The sequence below is a fragment of the Arachis stenosperma genome, chromosome 7 (assembly GCF_014773155.1).
Source record: "Arachis stenosperma cultivar V10309 chromosome 7, arast.V10309.gnm1.PFL2, whole genome shotgun sequence".
Taxonomy (NCBI): domain Eukaryota; kingdom Viridiplantae; phylum Streptophyta; class Magnoliopsida; order Fabales; family Fabaceae; genus Arachis; species Arachis stenosperma.
The window spans coordinates 46,674,583-46,682,782 of record NC_080383.1 but is presented as its reverse complement, the minus strand read 5'-3'; positions in this window follow the sequence as shown (position 1 = coordinate 46,682,782).

Sequence of the window (8,200 nt, the reverse complement as noted above, 5' to 3'; positions counted from 1 at the left end):
AAGCTCTTTTCTTGGACCTTCATGACACAAGCACATGGTTAGGGACAGCTTGATTTAGCCGCTTAGGCCTGGATTTTATTTCCTTGGGCCCTCCTATCCATTGATGCTCAAAGCCTTGGATCCTTTTACCCTTGCCTTTTGGTTTTAAGGGCTATGGGCTTTTTCTACTGCTCCTTCTTTATATAATCTTTTTTTCGAATGCTCTTCTTTTCACTCTTTTCTTGGTCAAGAATCATTTATGATTTTTTCAGATCATCAATAACATTTCTCTTTTTCATCATTCAAGAGCCAACATTTTAACATTCAACAACAAGATCAAACACATATGCACTGTCAAGCATTCATTCAGAAAACAAAAGTATTGTCACCACATCATATAATTAACAATTCAGGATAAATTCGAATTCAATTCTGTTTTTGAATTAAAACATTTTTCATTTAAGAGAGGTGAAGGATTAATGGATTTTATTCATAGCTTTAAGGCATGGTTACATACTAATGATCATGAAATAAGACACAAACATAGATAAACACAATACTAAAACCGAAAACAGAAAGAAATAAGACAAGGAATGAATCCACCTCTAGTGGCGTCTTCTTCTTGAAGGACCAATGATGTTCTTCAGCTCTTCTATGTCCCTTCCTTGCCTTTGTTGCTCCTCCCTCATTGCTCTTTGATCTTCTCTATTTCTTGGAGAATGATGGAGTGCTCATGATGTTCCACCCCCTTAGTTGTTCCACATTGTGACTCAAACCTTCTAAGGAAGTGTTGAGTTGCTCCCAATAGTTTTGGAGGAAAGTGCATCCCTTGAGGCATCTCAAGGATTTCTTGATGATGAGCTTCCTCATGCACCTCTTGAGGCCGTGAGACTTCTCTAGCTTGCTCCATCCTTTTCTTGGTGATGGGCTTCTTCAATGGAGACATCTCCTTCTATGATAACTCCAGCTGAGTAACATAGATGGCAAATAAGGTGAGGAAAAGCTAGCCGTGCCATAGGTGAGGGCTTGTCGGCTATTTTTGTAGATTTCATTGGAGATGACCTCATGAACTTCTACTTCCTCTCCAATCATGATGCCATGAATCATGATGGCCCGATCCATTAACTTCAGATCGGTTGCTAGTAGGAATGATGGAGCGTTGAATGAACTCCAACCATCCTCTAGCTATAGGCTTGAGGTCCAGTCTTCTTAATTGGACTGGCTTGCCTTTGGAATCTCTCTTCCATTGAGCTCCTTTCACACAAATGTCCATAAGGACTTGGTCCAACCTTTGATCAAAGTTGACCCTTCTAGTGTAGGGGCGTTCATCACCTTGCATCATAGGCAAGTGAAATGCCAACCTCACATTTTCCGGACTAAAATCCAAGTATTTCCCCTAACCATTGTGAGATAATTCTTTGGACTTGGGTTCATACCTTGGTCATGGTTCCTAGTGATCCATGCATTGGCATAGACTCTTGAACCATTAAGATTCCAACTTGTTGCATGGGGTTGGTTAAGACTTCCCAACCTCTTCTTTGAACTTCGTGTCGGATCTCCGGATACTCATTTTTCTTGAGCTTGAAAGGGACCTCAGGGATCACCTTCTTCTTTGCCACAACATCATAGAAGTGGTCTTGATGGCTCTTGGAGATGAATCTTTCCATCTCCCATGACTCGGAGGTGGAAGCTTTTGCCTTCCCTTTTCCTTTTCTAGAGGATACTCCGGCCTTAGGTGCCATTGGTAATGGAAAAACAAAAAAAAAGCTTATGCTTTTACCACACCAAACTTAAAATATTGCTCGCCCTCGAGCAATAAAGAAAGAAGAGAGAAGAATAAGAAGAAAATATGGTAGAGAGAGAAGTAGTTTCGGCTTTAGGTGAAGAAGGAGGGGTTGTGTTTTGTGAAAATGTAGTAGAATGGAAGGGTATTTATAGGGAAAGGTGGGGAGGTAGGTTCGGTCATTTGGGTGGAAATGGGAGGGAAATTGGTTTGAATTTTTGAAGGTAGGTGGGGTTTATGGGGAAGAGTGGATGGATGTGAGTGGTGAATGGGGTAATTGGGAAGAGGAATTGAGGTGATTGGTGAAAGGTGTTTGGGAAGAGTGATTCGGGATTAGGAGAGTGTGATTAGGATTAAAAGGTAAGGTGGGAATATGTTAGGTGGGGATCCTGTGGGGTCCACAGATCCTGAGGTGATCCTGTGGGGTCCACAGATCCTGAGGTGTCAAGGAATTCCATCCCTGCACCAAATAGGCATGTAAAATGCCTTCGTGCAGCATTTTGGCGTTTAAACGCCCATTGGTGCACATTCTGGGCGTTCAACGCCCATGTAAAGCATGTTTCTGGCGTTGAACGCCAGTTTCATGCTTGTTACTAGCGTTCAGCGCCAGTTTTTTCTCTCTGGGCACATTCCTGGCGTTCAGCGCCAGGATGTTGCTGTTTCTCTGGCGTTCAGCGCCAGAATGGTGCTCTGTTCTGGCGTTGAACGCCAGCCAGATGCATCTTACTGGCGTTGAACGCCAGCCTGTGCGTCCTCCAGGGTGAAAAATTTTTTCTTCTGTTTTTGACTCTGTTTTTAATTTTTTTATTTTTTTTGTGCCTCCTCATGATCATGTACCTAATAAACAAAATAACAATAAAATATAAAATAGTAATTAGATAAATAAATTGGGTTGCCTCCCACAAGCGCTTCTTAATGTCAATAGCTTGACAGTGGCTCTCATGGAGCCATAAGGTGATCAGGTCATGTTGTATAGTTGTCCACACCAAACTTAGAGTTTGGATATGGGATCTTAACACCAAACTTAGAGTTTGGTTGGCCTCTCAACACCAAACTTAGAGTTTGACTGTGGGGCTCGTCTTCTTGACTCTGAACTGAGAGAAGCTCTTCATGCTTACCTCTTTTGTCACAGAGGGATGGCCATGTGCCTTAAACACAAGGTAGTCCCTATTCAATTGAAGGACTAACTCACCTCTGTTGACATCTATCACAGCTTCTGCTGTGGCTAGGAAGGGTCTTCCAAGGATGATGCAATCATCCTCTTCCTTCCTAGTGTCTAAGATTATGAAATCAGCAGGGATGTAAAGGCCTTCAACCTTTACTAACACGTCCTCTACTATTCCATAAGCTTGTCTCAATGACTTGTCTGCCAGTTGTAATGAGAACAAGGCAGGTTGTACCTCAATGATCTCCAGCTTCTCCATTACAGAGAGTGGCATTAGATTTATCCCTGACCCCAGATCACACAGAGCTTTTTCAAAGATCATGGTGCCTATGGTACAAGGTATTAAGAACTTGCCAGGATCTTTCTTTGAGGTAGAATTTTCTGAATCCAAGTATCCAGTTCATTAATGAGCAAGGGAGGTTCACTTTCCCAAGTTTCATTACCAAACAACTTGGCATTCAGCTTCATGATAGCTCCTAAATATTGAGCACTTGCTCTCCAGTTACATCTTCATCCTCTTCAGAGAGTAGTCTTCAGCTCATGAATGGCAGAAGGAGATTTAAGGGAATCTCTATGGTCTCTGTATGAGCCTCAGATTCCTTTTGATCCTTAATAGGAGATTCCTTCTTGCTTGAGGGACGTCCCAGGAGGTCTTCCTCACTAGGATTTTCGTCCCCTCCTCCCTTGTGGTCGGCGCCACTATGTCAATGGCTTTGCACTCTCCTTTGGATTTTCTTCTGTATTGCTTGGGAGAATACTGGGAGGAGTTTCAATGACTTTCTTACTCAGCTGGCCCACTTGTGCCTCCAAATTTCTAATGGAGGATCTTGTTTCATTCATGAAACTGAAAGTGGCCTTTGACAGATCAGAGACTACATTGGCTAAATTAGAAGTGTTTTGTTCAGAATTCTCTGTCTGTTGCTGAGAAGATGATGGATGTGGCTTGCTATTGCCCAGCCTGTTGCGTCCACCATTGTTAAAACCTTGTTGAGGTTTTTGTTGATCCTTCCATGAGAAATTTGGATGATTTCTCCATGATGAGTTATAGGTGTTTCCATAAGGTTCATCCATGTAATTAACCTCTGCCATGGCAGGGTTCTCACTTCTCAGGATCATAAGCTTCTTCAGAAGCTGCCTCTCTAGTACTGTTGGATGCATGTTGCAATCCATTCAGATTTTGAGAGATCATGTTGACCTGTTGAGTCAACACTTTGTTCTGAGCCAATATGGCATTCAGAGTATCAATTTCAAGAACTCCTTTATTCTGAGGCATCCCATTGTTCACGGAATTCCTCTCAGAAGTGTACATGAATTGGTTATTTGCAACCATGTCAATGAGTTCTTGAGCCTCTTCAGGCGTTTTCTTCAGGTGAATAGATCCACCTGCAGAATGGTCCAATGACATTTTCGAAAATTCAGAGAGACCATAATAGAATATATCTAGTATGGTCCATTCTGAAAAACATGTCAGATGGACATCTTTTGGTCAGCTGCTTGTATCTTTCCCAAGCTTCATAGAGAGATTCACCATCTTTTTGTTTGAAGGTTTGAACATCCACTCTCAGCTTGCTCAGCTTTTGAGGAGGAAAGAATTTATCCAAGAAGGCAGTGACCAGCTTATCCCATGAGTCCAGGCTATCCTTGGGTTGTGAATCCAACCATATTCTAGCTCTGTCTCTTACAGCAAAAGGAAAAAGCATGAGTCTGTAGACCTCAGGATCAACTCCATTTGTCTTTACAGTCTCACAGATCTGTAAGAACTCAGTTAAAAACTGGTAAGGATCTTCAGATGGAAGTCCATAAAACTTGTAGTTTTGTTGCATTAAAGCAACTAGCTGAGGTTTCAGCTCAAAGTTATTGGCTCCAATGGCAGGAATGGAGATGCTTCTTCCATCAAACTTGGACGTTAGCTTTGTGAAGTCACCAAGCATTCTCCTTGCATTATTATTATTTTCGGCTGCCATCTCCTTCTCTTGTTCGAAAATTTCTGAAAGGTTGCTTCTGGATTGTTGTAATTTAGCTTCTCTTAATTTTCTCTTCAGAGTCCTTTCAGGTTCTGGATCAATTTCAACAAGAGTGCCTTTATCCTTGTTCCTGCTCATATGAAAGAGAAGAAAACAAGAAAAGAAAGAGGAATCCTCTATGTCACAGTATAGAGATTCCTTTTAGTAGAAAAAGAAGGGGTAGAAGAATGAAGAAGAATTCGGATTTTTTGATGAAGAGAGGTGAAGAGAAGTGTTAGTAAATAAATAATTAAATAGAATAAGAAAAAGAGAAAGAGAATTTCGAAAATAATTTTGAAAAAGGGGTTAGTGATTTTCGAAAATTAGAGATAAGTTGCAATTAAAATTAAAACATGAAACAATTAATTAATTAAAAAGAATTTTTGAAAAAAAGAGAGAGATATTTTCGAAAATAGAAGAGGGAAAAGTAGTTAGGTGGTTTTGAAAAAGATAAGAGACAAACAAAAAGTTAGTTTAGTTGATTGAAAAAGATTTGAAATCACATTTGAAAAAGATAAAAAGATAAGAAGTTAGATAAGTTATTTTGAAATCAAATTTTGAAAAATATAAAATTTTAAAAAGGATAAGATAAAAAGATAAGATAAGAGTTTTAAGAAAAGGATATTTTGAAAAAGATTTAATTTTTTTAAAATGACTTAACCAACAAGAAACTACAAGATAAGATTCTAGAATTTAAAGATTGAACCTTTCTTAACAAGAAAGTAACAAACTTCAAATTTTTGAACCAATCACATTAATTGTTAGCTAATTTTCGAAAATATGATGTAAAGATAAGAAAAAGATTTTTGAAAAATAATTTCTTAAAATTTTCGAAAATAATAAAAAAAATGAAAAAGATATGATTTTTGAAAAAGATTTTGAAAAGATAAGATTTTTAAAATTGAAATTTTGACTTGACTTGTAAGAAACAACTAATTTTGAAAATTTTTGACCAAGTCAACCCAAAATTTCGAAAATTTGGAGGGAAATAAGGAAAAGATATTTTTTTGATTTTTGAATTTTTAATTATGAAAGAGAGAAAAACAACAAAAATACTCAATGCATGAAATTTTTAGATCAAAACAATGAATGCATGCAAGAATGCTATGAATGTCAAGATGAACACCAAGAACACTTTGAAGATCATGATGAACATCAAGAACATATTTTAGAAAAATTTTTTATGCAAAGAAAACATGCAAGACACCAAACTTAGAAATCTTTAATGCATGGAAAGTATGAATGCAAAAATGCACATGAAAAACAACAAACAATACAAAACAAGAAAACATCAAGATCAAACAAGAGGACTTATCAAGAACAACTTGAAGATCATGAAGAACACTATGAATGCATGGGATTTTCGAAAAAAAATGCAAGAAAATTTTTAAAGCATGCATTTGACACCAAAACTTAAAATTTGACTCAAGACTCAAACAAGAAACACAAAATATTTTTGATTTTTATGATTTTCTAATTTTTTTGGATTTTTATTATTTTTTTTCGAAAATATAGTTTGGAAAAACGAAAAATAAAAAGAAAAATTTTGAAAAAGATTTTTGAAAAGAAAATTACCTAATCTGAGCAACAAGATGAACCGTCAGTTGTCCATACTCGAACAATCCCCGGCAACGGCGCCAAAAACTTGGTGGACGAAATTGTGATCACATCAATGTAGTATTCTTTGTTGTTGTATGGAATCATTATTATGGTACTTATGTGTGGACACAACTCCGTTCAACTAACCAGCAAGTGTACTGGGTCGTCCAAGTAATAAACCTTACGTGAGTAAGGGTCGATCCCACAGAGATTGTTGGTATGAAGCAAGCTATGGTCACCTTGTAAATCTCAGTTAGGCAGATTAAAACTGTTTATGGTTTCGGAAATTAATAATAAGAAAATAGATGAAATAATAAAAGGGATAGAACACTTATGCAGATTCATTGGTGGGAATTTCAGATAAGCATATGGAGATACTGTAAGGCTCAAGGACGCCTGCTCTCCTACTGCTTCAACTCAATCCTTCTTACTCCTTTTCATGGCAAGCTGTATGTAGGGCATCACCGTTGTCAGTGGCTACATCCCATCCTCTCAGTGAAAATGGTCCTCTGCGGCTGTCACTCGCATGGCTAATCATCTGTCGGTTCTCAATCAGGTTGGAATAGAATCCATTGATTCTTTGCGCTTGTCATCACGCCCAGCCTTCAGGAGTTTGAAGCTCGTCACAGTCATTCAATCCCAGAATCCTACTCGGAATACCATAGACAAGGTTTAGACTTTCCGGATTCTCATGAATGCCGCCATCTATCTAACTTATACCACGAAGATTCTGTTGGGGAATCTAAGAGATACACATTCAAGCTCTGTTGCGTGTAGAACGGAAGTGGTTGTCAATCACGTGCGTTCATAAGTGAGAATGATAATGAGGGTTATCTAATCATCACATTCATCATGTTCTTGGGTGCGAATGAATATCTTGGAATAAGAATAAGAGAGAATTGAATAAAAGAAAATAGAACTGCATTAATACTTGAGGTACAGCAGAGTTCCACACCCTTAATCTATGGTGTGCAGAAACTCCACCGTTGAAAATACATAAGTAAAAGGTTCAGGCATGGCCGAGAGGCCAGCCCCCAAAACGTGATCACTAGATTCAAAATACAATCCAGGATGTCAAATACATTAGTTAAATGTTCTATTTATAATAAACTAGCTCCTAGGGTTTACATGAGTAAGTAATTGATGCATAAATCCACTTCCGGGGCCCACTTGGTGTATGCTTGGGCTGAGCTTGATCAATCCACGAGCTGAGGCTTCTCTTGGAGTTGAACTCCGAGTTATGACGTGTTTTGGGCGTTCAACTCCGGATCATGACGTTTTTCTGGCGTTTAACTCTAGACAGCAGCATGTACTTGGCGTTCAACGCCAAGTTACATCGTCAATTTCCGAATAAAGTATGGACTGTTATATATTGCTGGAAAGCCCTGGATGTCTACTTTCCAACGCCGTTGAGAGCGCGCCAATTGGAGTTCTGTAGCTCCAGAAAATCCATTTCGAGTGCAGGGAGGTCAGAATCCAACAGCATCAGCAGTCCTTTTGTCAGCCTTTTTCAGAGTTTTGCTCAAATCCCTCAATTTCAGTCAGAATTTACCTGAAATCACAGAAAAATACACAAACTCATAGTAAAGTCCAGAAATGTGAATTTAACATAAAAACTAGTGAAAACATCCCTAAAAGTAGCTTGAACTTACTAAAAATTACCTAAAAACA